The sequence below is a fragment of the Pristiophorus japonicus genome, chromosome 24 (genome assembly GCF_044704955.1).
Source record: "Pristiophorus japonicus isolate sPriJap1 chromosome 24, sPriJap1.hap1, whole genome shotgun sequence".
Classification (NCBI taxonomy): Eukaryota; Metazoa; Chordata; class Chondrichthyes; family Pristiophoridae; genus Pristiophorus; species Pristiophorus japonicus.
In genome coordinates, this window is record NC_092000.1 from 2,649,023 (window position 1) to 2,661,983 (window position 12,961).

Below are 12,961 nucleotides of genomic sequence, written 5' to 3' on the forward strand. Positions count from 1 at the left end.
ATGAGAATGTTTAATTTAAATGCTTTGCTCTGCAATTTTGAATAAAGTTTTATTGCTCTACAACAATAGTGTGTTTATTATATACAGTACATTAACATAGCAGGTAATAGGTGTTGCAAATCACTGCAGAGAGTAGTATGGCACAGAATGTCACCCAGAAGCGCCCTGTGCAAGTGCAGGTCAGCCATTTCCTACACACAGAGGGAGGGAATTTGCAAACAGGAGAGGCAGCAGATGAGACAGCAGAGACTCAGGTTAATAAACTGACATGTCCACCACTATAGAATACATCTTGGTAATCTCTTCCATGGAAATTGGGAGCACAGCTCTCTTGGTGACTTAGCAGGTCAATGCAACGTTTAACTAAGATATACAGCACAGAGCAATCCTTCATCTCTGCTAAGTTAGCTGATTTTTGACAGGAAGCAGTAGTAAAGCTATAACTGGCTTTAGCACCCCAGGCAAACAAGGGAAAAATCATCCAGGATCTCTGCTGCAGAGTGAGGAGCCCTTGATAAAGTTAGCTCATGTACAATTGCAAAAAGGAGAATTGGAAAAAAAAACTACATGCTCTGAGAAAATGTACACCAAAATATTATTTACTTTGCATTGATAACAGGAACTTACTAAAAAGTGAACAAACTACTGGATTTTTGGCTTTGATGATTTCGGAGCGGTAAAATTTGCGCCCAGGGCCTCAGTAAGTAACATTGGGCAGCTGGGTCATGAGTCAGGGGGCACAGCGCTAAGGGAGGCGTTGTACACCTCTCTTGGGCACTAGCATGGGAAAATCCCAAGCTAAAGAGCCGGGCCAGGAGCACTCCGACAGATGCCTCGGGAGAAAAAAAAAAACCATAAAAACATTCCCAAACCATTGCCCAGGCCCCCACAACATAAATCGCAAAAAAAAAATTAAAAGAAAAAACAATCACACTTACCTTAGGAGTCGATTAATTACCTTTCTGCAGGCGACATCGTTGGACTGCCTGACTTCCCAGGCGTTCTCTGCGGGACGCGCTTCGGGGCGTACGGGTTAGACTGAAGTCAAAACTGGCACCGGTGTCACAACCAGGGACATTGCACACTGGCGCAGCTCTTCCAGGCCCACTGCTAAACCGGACCTGAGGATCGTTGCGGGGCGCTGGAACCTAACCGCTCGCCCAGAAGACCTCTCTGCTGCCATTGCCGCCACTCTGGGGCGAAAAACGGAGCGCAGAAGACCCGAAAATTTTCCTCGTAAAGTTTTAAATGGGGTCAAATCTAGTTTTACCATTTGGTAATTGGTTGATTTTGCTGCTAGACTTCAAAATAGGAGTCAAGGGCTCTCTGAAAATAATTTGGGAAAGCAAAGATTTCTTGCAGTGGCAGGAGCTGGTGAGCATTTTGCACGGGATCTTGCAATTGGTGCGCGACCGTGCACTTTAAGGGGAACATTGATGTGCGGCCCTCAATAGCTCACCAAAACGTGTTAAATGGCCCTCTGGCCCAAAAAATTACCCATCCCTGGCATAGCTGATATACCAAAGTCTCTGGCATGGGCCTAGAACCCACAACATTCTGACTCAGAGTCAGAGTTGTAACACTGCACCAAGGCTGACACTTATTGATGGTAAGAGCCGCTCTGCTTGCTGAGTGCAGTCACATTGCAAATGCAAAGTTCTCCTTGGGTCAATATTTGTAACAAACTGACAACAGTTTTTCTGTGAACACATTTACAATGTCGATACACATAGTGAGCAGAGCTCTTCCTCTCCCATGCTAGCCATGTCTATGAGATACTGTAAATCAGAAAATATTAACGTGAATTATATTTTTGCACAGCCCAAGGTTGCCAGTATTTTTCCGCAAAATGAATTTTGCATAGATATTTAATTCATCTGAGTCAATTTTTTTTACATTAGTGCGTTTTAAATCGTACTTTTAAACACTTCTGATCATCATCCGCTGGTATTTCACATGTCAGTTCTACTTCTTTCTTTTACATTCAAGAGCAAGAAGCACAAGCTTAAAAAGATTCTAGATGAGATTTCTAATTCATCTTTTCCCACTAATATGCAGAACCATTCTGGAAGAACTGACTCTTGCTAACAGCTGAATCTCAAACACAGCTCCATATTTCTAAATGCTCATGCAATAACAAGAGCACCAATAGCAAACAGCAGGACTGTCAGGAACGTAAAGTGTTCCGAGATTTACTATCAAATAAGCTTGATGATATTTGGGTTCTGTTCAAAAATAGGAACATACATTTGCCTGCAAATGTTTCCTGATTTACAACAGCAGGCAAGCTACTGAACCAGACAGGGCAGATACCTCTCATTAGGCTTGCCGGTCTGTGAGTGGCTGAGCAGATACAGAGGTGATTGGAGAAGACAATTTTTTAAATATTGCCGTGTCTGTTTCAGCTTTAAAGTTGGGGGGTTGACATCACCATTGGGTTGGTTTTGTTCTGCATCAAAGACATTTACCCTGCCAACAAAGAGTAACCATCCACTTAGATTCTTATTGCCTTAAGTCAAATATAATTTTAAAAGCCACAGCAGTATATAACCAAGCAGTAATTAAATTAATATGTGACCCACCTTAAGTGAACATTGCTGCAGTGCAGTAAATCCCTCCCAGCTCCCGTCCCAGTGGATTAATGCATCATGTGGTGTGGCAATGAGCCACACAGACCAGGATAGAAACATAGAAACATAGAAAATAGGTGCAGGAGTAGGCCATTCGGCCCTTCTAGCCTGCACCGCCATTCAATGAGTTCATGGCTGAACATTCAACTTCAGTACCCCATTCCTGCTTTCTCGCCATACCCCTTGATCCCCCTAGCAGTAAGGACCTCATCTAACTCCTTTTTGAATATATTTAGTGAATTGGCCTCAACAACTTTCTGTGGTAGAGAATTCCACAGGTTCACCACTCTCTGGGTGAAGAAGTTCCTCTGCATCTCGGTCCTAAATGGCTTACCCCTTATCCTTAGACTGTGACCCCTGGTTCTGGACTTCCCCAACATTGGGAACATTCTTCCTGCATCTAACCTGTCTAACCCCGTCAGAATTTTATATGTTTCTATGAGGTCCCCTCTCATTCTTCTGAACTCCAGTGAATACAAGCCCAGTTGATCCAGTCTTTCTTGATAGGTCAGTCCCGCCATCCCGGGAATCAGTCTGGTGAACCTTCGCTGCACTCCCTCAATAGCAAGAATGTCCTTCCTCAGGTTAGGAGACCAAAACTGTACACAATACTCCAGGTGTGGCCTCACCAATGCCCTGTACAACTGTAGCAACACCTCCCTGCCCCTGTACTCAAATCCCCTTGCTATGAAGGCCAACATGCCATTTGCTTTCTTAACCGCCTGCTGCACCTGCATGCCAACCTTCAATGACTGATGTACCATGACACCCAGGTCTCTTTGCACCTCCCCTTTTCCTAATCTGTCACCATTCAGATAATAGTCTGTCTCTCTGTTTTTACCACCAAAGTGGATAACCTCACATTTATCCACATTATACTTCATCTGCCATGCATTTGCCCACTCACCTAACCTATCCAAGTCGCTCTGCAGCCTCACAGCATCCTCCTCGCAGCTCACACTGCCACCCAACTTAGTGTCATCCGCAAATTTGGAGATACTACATTTAATCCCCTCATCTAAATCATTAATGTACAGTGTAAACAGCTGGGGCCCCAGCACAGAACCTTGCGGTACCCCACTAGTCACTGCCTGCCATTCTGAAAAGTACCCATTTACTCCTACTCTTTGCTTACTGTCTGACAACCAGTTCTCAATCCATGTCAGTACACTACCCCCAATCCCATGTGCTCTAACTTTGCACATCAATCTCTTGTGTGGGACCTTGTCGAACGCCTTCTGAAAGTCCAAATATACCACATCAACTGGTTCTCCCTTATCCACTCTACTGGAAACATCCTCAAAAAATTCCAGAAGATTTGTCAAGCATGATTTCCCTTTCACAAATCCATGCTGACTTGGACCTATCATGTCACCTCTTTCCAAATGCACTGCTATGACATCCTTAATAATTGATTCCATCATTTTACCCACTACCGATGTCCTTATTGAATCGTTGACTGTGCTGAGTTAGCTAATCTCAGCTGAGCAACATTAGTCTCCATGCCCTGAGCTAAGAGGAGGGAAAGTCCATCAGGATTGCCAATTCTGATCGTTAGAGAGTGATCCACGCTCTTATTGTCCAATAGTCTTGAAGTATGGCCATTTTGGTGGCTAAGCAGAGAGTTGCAAGCACCTATTCTGTAATGTATATAATGACTCGAAAGACTTGTTACTGTAAACTCACTCAGGTGCAAACCTGGTTCAACTTTATTCGCGCCCAAAGTGCACACATGACATGGTACTCGCTCTTATATACCAGAGCCCGCGCACATGCACGTACAGCCCGAAGACCTCCGACAGTGGTGCCCCCTGGTGTCTAGTGACCCCAAGCATCAATACATAACAACATCTCCCTTCAAGACCTTAATATAAGTCTCTTTACAAATTACGATGGTCTGGGGCTTTTCGCTCACGAGTTGATTGCCTCAGTTCAACTCCAGTTCTGGGCGAGCATTCTGAATCAGTTATGGCTAGAGGCTGAGTAACCAATCTGATGGGAGTGGTAATGACCCTATCAGAGACTAACAGTCCAGATTCAGTAATGACAGCAGAGTTTTCTGATGAATGAACATTGGTTGGTTGGTCACTGACTGCATCTTCCTCAACTGATTCCGATTCATCCGTGTGCCGCAGTTTTATTTGATCAACATGTTTCCTGCATGTTTGCCCATTCTTGAGCACAACAATAAACACTCTGTTACCCTCCTTGGCCGTAACAGTACCGGCGATCCACTTTGTACCTTGACCATAATTCAGCACATATACTGGATCGTTGACAGAGATGTCACGTGACACAGCAGCACGATCATGATACCATTGCTGATTTTGACATCTGTTTTCAACATGATCATTCAAATCAGGATGGACAAGAGTAAGCTTGGTCTTGAGACTTCTCTTTATCAGTAGTTCAGCAGGGGAGACCCCGGTAAGCGTGTGAGGTCTTGCCCTGTAACTAAGCAATATACGTGACAAATGAGTCTGCAGTGAACCCTGAGTCACACGTTTCATACTTTGCTTGATCGTTTGAACCGCACACTCTGCTTGACCATCAGATGCAGGTTTGAATGGAGCATACCTTACATGTCTGATACCATTGAGTTTCATGAACTCTTGAAACTCAAGACTTGTGAAGCAAGATCCGTTATCGCTCACAACAATGTCAGGCAAACCATGAGTAGCAAACATGACACAAAGGCTCTCAGTAGTAGCTGTGGACGTACTGGATGACATAATAATACACCCTAGCCACTTTGAATATGCATCCACCACAACAAAAAACATCTTTCCAAGGAAAGGGCCTGCAAAATCGATGTGTATCCTCGACCATGGTTTAGATGGCCATGACCAAAGACTCAGCGGACATTCCGCTGGTACTTTACTTAGCTGCATGCACGTATTGCACTGATGCACACATGATTCCAGATCAGAGTCAATTCCAGGCCACCAAACATGAGTCCTGGCAATGGCTTTCATCATGACAATACCAGAATGAGTGCTATGTAGTTCACGTACAAATTTTTCTCTGCCTTTCTTAGGCATAACAACATGATTGCCCCACAATAGACAATCTGACTGAATGGATAGTTCATCTTTGCGACTGTTGTAAGGTTTGGTCTCATCACACATTTCCATAGGTATTGCAAACCAATCACCACTGAGGACACAATGTTTCACAACCGATAAAGTAGGATCATGGTTGGTCCAGAGCCTCACTTGTTGAGCAGTGACAGGAGCTCCTTCACTCTCAAAAGCATCCATTACCAACAGTAGATCTGCAGGTTGAGGCGTCTCCACTTCAGGTGTGGGCAACGGCAGACGACTCAGTGCATCAGCACAATTCTCAGTGCCAGGTCCATGACGAATAACATAGTCATAGGCAGGCAATGTCAACGCACACTTCTGGATATGGGACGATGCATTGGTATTAATACCTTTGTTTTCCGAAAACAATGAAATGAGTGGCTTGTGATCCATTTTGAGTTGAAAACAAAGACCAAATAGGTACTGATGCATCTTTTTGACCCCATACACACAGGCCAAAGCTTCTTTTTCTACCATGCTGTAAGCTCTTTCCGCCTTTGACAAACTTTTCGAAGCATACGCAACAGGTTGTAGCTTACCCAACTCATTTGCTTGTTGGAGTACACAGCCAACCCCATATGATGAAGCATCACAGGCCAATACAAGATGCTTACAGGGATCATAGTGAACAAGCAGCTTGTTCGAACAGAGCAGATTCTTGGCTTTCTCAAAAGCTCTATCTTGAGATACACCCCAGACCCAGTTGTTGCCTTTTCTGAGCAGCATGTGCAGTGGCTCTAATAAAGTGCTCAATTTGGGTAAGAAATTACCGAAGTAGTTGAGTAGCCCAAGGAATGAACGCAGCTCCATCACATTCTGAGGTCTGGGTGCATTTTTGATGGCCTTGGTTTTCGAATCAGTAGGCCTGATGCCATCAGCAGCAATCTTCCTCCCCAGGAATTCAACTTTAGGTGCCATGAAGATACACTTCGAACATTTCAGCCTGAGTCCCACTTTGTCCAGACGATGTAGGACTTCTTCAAGATTGTTCAGATGTTCAGCAGTGTCGCCACTTATGACCAGAATGTCATCTTGAAACACGACGATTCCAGGAACGGACTTCAGTAGACTCTCCATGTTCCTCTGAAATATGGCTACAGCCGAACGGATTCCAAAAGGACACCTGTTGTAGACAAACAGTCCTTTATGGGTGTTGATGTAGGTGAGTTTCTTCAAAGTATCGACAAGCTCCTGTGTCATATAGGCAGACGTCAGATCCAGTTTAGTGAACGACTTTCCACCAGCTAGCATGGCGAACAGGTCATCAGCCTTCGGTAGCCAATACTGATCCTGTTTCGAAAATTGGTTAATCGTAACCTTGTAAGCTCCACAGATCCTGACAGTGCCATCACTCCTTAACACAGGAATGATAGGACTGGCCCATTCGTTAAATTCAACCGGTGATATGACCCCTTCACGTTGGAGTCTGTCAAGCTCAATTTCGACCTTCTCCCGCATCATGTACAGAACAGACCGAGCTTTATGATAGACAGGCCTTGCATCAGAATCCAGGTGAATCTGCAACTTGGCTCCAGTAAAATTGCCATTACCCGGTTGAAACAAAGAAGGAAACCTCTTCAGCACTTGAGCATACAATGTATCATCCACCGAGGACAACACTTTGGTATCATTTCAGTTCCACTTGATTTTCTCGGCCAATTCCTTACGAACAGCATTGGACCATTGCCTGGGACGATCCATAATGGGAAGTCATGAACCACACCATCATACGACACCTTGACTACTGCACTGCCAATCACTAGTATGAGTTCCTTAGTGTAAGTACGCAACTTGGCATTGACTGAGCTCAGCTTAGGCTTCACAGCCTCAGTGTCCCACAACTTGTTGAATGTCCTTTGGCTCATTATCGACTGACTCGCACCCGTGTCCAGCTCCATTGCTATAGGCACGCCATTCAGCTTAACATTAACGATTATTGGCTGGCTCTTTCGCATGAACGACTACAGACCATACACTTCTTCCTCGGGTTGTATATCTGGGCCAGCACTGGACTGGTCATCATCAGCAATGTGATGAGCGGCAGCACGCCTGCTCAGTTGTGGGCACATTCTCTGAAGTTACCCCACTTTGGAACAGCCTTTACAGATGTACTGTTTAAACCAACACTGATGAGGCCGATGTGCCCCCACAACGCCAACAGGGTGAAATCGGATTCGTACCAGTTGGCGGACTGTGAGCAGCTACAGGTTTCACCTAAGCAGTCGAGTAGGTCCTGCCATAAGCAACTCTGCCAGACAACGACACAATCTTGTTTACAGTACTTGCCATGGAGCTCTGCCTTAAATTATCATCAGTCACCATGCATGCCTGGGCAGTCGCAATGGCCTTGCTCAAATCCAGCCTTTCTGCAGCCAATAATTTCTGAAGGATCACATCATGGTTGATGCCTATCACGAAGAAATCTCGCAGCATGTCTTCCAACGCGTTTCCAAACTTACACGGCTCAGCCAGACATGTTAGGTCGGTGACGAATCCCGATACATCCTGGCCCTCAGCACGAACATGTGTGTAGAAGCAATAATAATGTGAGATGATGGTCTCCTCTTTTGGCTTGAGATGTTCACGCACCAAAGCGCACAAATCCCCATACTCTTTGTCCGTTGGACGTGCAGGCGAGAGAAGATTCTTTATGAGGCCCCATAAATTTTTGGAACACAAACGGTGAGAAAAACCGCCCTGCGCCTAACTGCGTCACCAGCTTCCTCCATTTTGTTGGCCACGAAATACTGATCCACGAAATACAGGTCGATAAAATCCGCCCAATCCTCGCCATCCACGAATCTCTCCAGAATTCCAATGGTGCCCATTGTGCATGCGAAGGCTCTTAAGTTACTTCGTCACCAAATGTAATGTATATAATGACTCGAAAGACTTGTTACTGTAAACTCACTCAGGTGCAAACCTGGTTCAACTTTATTCACGCCCAAAGTGCGTACATGACATGGTATTCGCTCTTATATACCAGAGCCCGCATACACGCGTACAGCCTGATGACTTCCGACAGTGGCGCCCCCTGGTGTCTAGTGACCCCAAGCATCAATACATAACACATTCAGTTTTACCCAGTGTGAGACACTGTCTTCCTGACAGGAGGAGTAAGGGAAGAATGAAAATAAAGAAATCACACGGGATGATGTAGATTAGTGACATACTCTGTATGAGCCTGAGGTGCTAAGGGATTTACTACTCGGGGAATCATGGCTTGTACAAGGTGTTGTGCTGTCAGACTGCCCACTGAGCATTTTCACACAGACTGAGTTCGAGACACCTGAAACTCCTCTCCGACTGTGCTGCCCTAGCTGCCCAGGGAAGAGCAAGTCCAAGCTGCAGAAAGCGGCGCATTTGCTAAACCACCAGGTTGTGTAATGTTCACTTGATTCATTTCTTTAATGTCAGTTTGAAATTAAACTTAAAGTGGAAGATAACAGAAACATTATGAGCAAATGTTCATAAAGGGTAAGATAACCAAAATATTATGGGCAATATTTTTTAAAAAGGAAGACGACTTTCTTTGGTGCGACACCTGCTTTTAAGGAGTTTGCTATTTTCCTCCCATTCACCTTTTTAGAGGTTCTTCGGAACTATGGATTGTTTGTGGGCAAAACTTTACTAACAGTACAACAACAAACTAATCAATGCACTGCAGCAGGCCTAGCACAGAGAACGAGGGTGTAGCACCTTACCATTACTGCATCATCACAGAGCCAGAACAATCAGCTACTCCTGGAAGTAACAGCAGCATAGACCAGACACAAGGCCTGTTGGTATAAGGAATGCAAAGGCTGATTAATGTCTCAGGCAAGTCAAAACTTTACAATTCTATTAAGGAATAACTAGAGCCTGAGTCAGATTTTTGCACAATGCTCCATTGACTATTCATATATAAAATCTTCTGCAGCAGTCATCATCATCGTCATAGGCAGTCCCTCGGAATCGAGGAAGACTTGCTTTCACTCCCAAAGTGAGTTCTCTGGTGGCTGAACAGTCCAATACGAGAGCCACAGACCCTGTCACAGGTGGGACAGACATTCGTCGAGGGAAGGGATGGGTGGGGCTGATTTGCCATGCGCTCCTTCCGCTTGACCTCTTCACGCTCTTTGCGTTGAGACTCGAAGAACTCAACGCCCTCCTGGATGGACTTTCTCCACCTCGGCTGGTCTTCGGCCAGGGTCTCCCAGGTGTCAGTGGTGATGTCGCACTTTACCAGCGAGGCTTTGAGAGTGTCCTTGTAACGCTTCCCCTGCCCACCTTTGGCTCGTTTACCATGAAGGAGCTCCGCATAAAGCATTTGCTTAGGGAGTCTCGTATCTGGCATGCGAACTATATGGCCTGCCCAGCGAAGCTGAGTGAGTGTTGTCAGTGCTTCAATACTGGGGATGTTAGCCTAGATTGTAGTTGACATACACATTCTCCTTTCCTGAGTTCTGAGGATGGAATCACTCCTAAAATTTTAATCTCTGCTGACACACATACTGTGTATTCTTAGCATTTTCTGCTTTTATTTCATGCACTCCTTTCATCTCTGGGATCTCAGTTCAAATTCAGCTTTTATTAATGGTGCATATCTCCTCCTTCTGCTGGTTGTAAGGGTTCCAAGTTACACAGAAACATAGGAACATAGAAAGTAGGTGCAGGAGTAGGCCATTCGGCCCTTCGAGCCTGCACCACAATTCAATAAGATCATGGCTGATCATGCAACTTCAGTACCCCATTCCTGTTTTCTATCCATACCCCTTGATCCCTTTAGCCGTAAGGGCCACATCTAACTCCCTTTTGAATTATATAGAATTTTACAGCACAGAAACAGTCCATTCAGCCTAACAGGTCTATGCTGCTGTTTATGCTCAATATGAACCTCAACCTTATTTCATCTAACTCTATCAACATATCCTTCTATTCCTTTATCCTTCATGTACTTACCCATCATCATAGGCAGTCCCTCGAAATTGAGGAAGACTTGCTTCCACTCTAAGAGTGAGTTCTCAGGTGACTGAACAGTACAATACGGGAATTACAGTCTCTGTCACAGGTGGGACAGACAGTGGTTGAAGGAAAGGCTGGGTGGGGAGTCTGGTTTGCCGCACACTCATTCCGCTGTCTGCGCTTGTTTTCTGCATGCTCTCGGCGACGAGACTCGAGGTGCTCAACGCCCTCCCGGATGCTCTTCCTCCACTTAGGGCGGTCTTGGGCCAGGAACTCCCAGGTGCCGATGGGGAAGTTGCACTTTATCAAGGAGGCTTTGTAACGTCTCCTCTGCCCACCTGTGGCACGCTCGCCGTGTAGGAGTTCTGAGTAGAGTACTTGTTTTAAGAGTCATGCGGACAATGTGGCCCGCCCAACTTACCTAGCTTCCCCTTAAATGCATCTATGCTATTCGCCACTTGTTGGGCACAAGACAACAGAACACACACAACTTAGTAGAAACTTCTCAATATTAAATTGTCATTATCAGTCAGAAAGGTCTGAAGGGATGACTGGTGCACCCGGAGTGCTCTTCTGAGGTTGGGGTTAAGGCATATTGCTGGTGCAGAGTAGAGGGGTCTTTACCCTGTATCTATACTCAATCTGACCTAAGGTACTTAATAGAGCAGTGAGGATGAAATTATACTCTGCATCTAACCACTACTGTGCCTGATTTAGGAGTCCTTTATGTAGAAAATGGAGACAAAAGGTGGAAAAAACACTTCACTCTCCAGTATTTACATCTCTTATCTTAATGAGTATAAAACTCACCCACAAATGTATCTACTCCTTTTGTTCTTACATTGCAGCGGTAAGGCTTGTTTACTGTGAGTCTGTACTGGGATAGGAAAGTTGATTTTGATCACAGTTTCTGAAGAACTCGTAACAGAATATTATTCAAAGTGGTTAGGGCGGAGGACTAAGTTAGTTATTTTAAAGATAATTTTAACCTCGTAATAAACTAACTGTTGTGAGCGCTGGATGAGCCAGACCACTCAGCTGGTAGGAGTTACTGCTAAGTAAACAGTTTTATAATTGAGTGAAATATTATTACCCTATACTTAACTTTTGGAACTGTGTCATGTTTGAGGGGGTGTGGCCAATAGTTCATGCTTCCGCTGTTTCTTTACAGCTCTGCTTTCTGCTCAGCAGAGTAACTGAGGGCTATGTTGAGCATGAACTTGCAACTGCGCCATCACAGTAACAACTCAAAGTTAACCTGAACCAAGGCTTAAGGTCATCATTACTGCATTTTAAGTTTTTACCTTGAATTTCATGTTATGGCTGGGTCACAGACAGAGCTAAATAACATGGGGCGGGGATAAAGTGTTAAACCTCCACTATTTCTAAGTCACATATCTCTTCAGCTCACCATCATCATCATAGGCAGTCCCTCGAAACAAGGATGATTTGCTTCCACACCAAAAAAGGATAAGTTCATGGGTGTTCCAATGAAGGACCTAAAATTCCAGATCCTGAACTACATCCCGAAGGGTGGAAGATGCCTGTGCATGGATTTTTTTAACATGTGGTGGCCATTGCACACCAGCCACCACACGGACTTGACAGAGCTGGGTCTTGGTCCAGTGGCAAGGATTACCCAAGACGACCTGCTCTGCTGCACGGACCTAGTGCACACACATATCACAGTGTGGGCTGGCCCGTGCTGTCCCTGGGCCCCTGGCCCCGAGCTCATGCCTCCCCTGGGCCCCGATCACGTCCCTCTACAGAGTCTCGCCGCTCCTTGTAATATCTCTAAGTTTGCAGATGACACTAAGCTGGGTGGCAGTGGGAGCTGCGAGAAGGATGCTAGGAGGCTGCAAGGGGACTTGGACAGGTTAGGTGAATGGGCAAATGCATGGCAGATGCAATATAATGTGGATAAGTGTGAGGTTATCCACTTTGGTTACAAAAGCAAGAAGGCAGATTATTATCTGAATGGTGACAGATTAGGAAAAGGGGAGGTTCAATGAGACCTGGGTGTCATGGTACCTCAGTCATTGAAGGTAGACATGCAGGTACAGCAGGCAGTAAAGAAGACAAATGGCATGCTGCCCTTCATAGCGAGGGGATTGAGTATAGGAGCAGGGAGGTCTTACTGCAGTTGTACAGGGCCTTGGTGAGACCACACCTTGAGTATTGTGTGCAGTTTTGGTCTCCTAATCTGAGGAAGGACATTCTTGCTATTGAGGGAGTGCAGCGAAGGTTCACCAGACTGATTCCCAGGATGGCAGGGCTGACATATGAAGAAAGACTGGATCGACT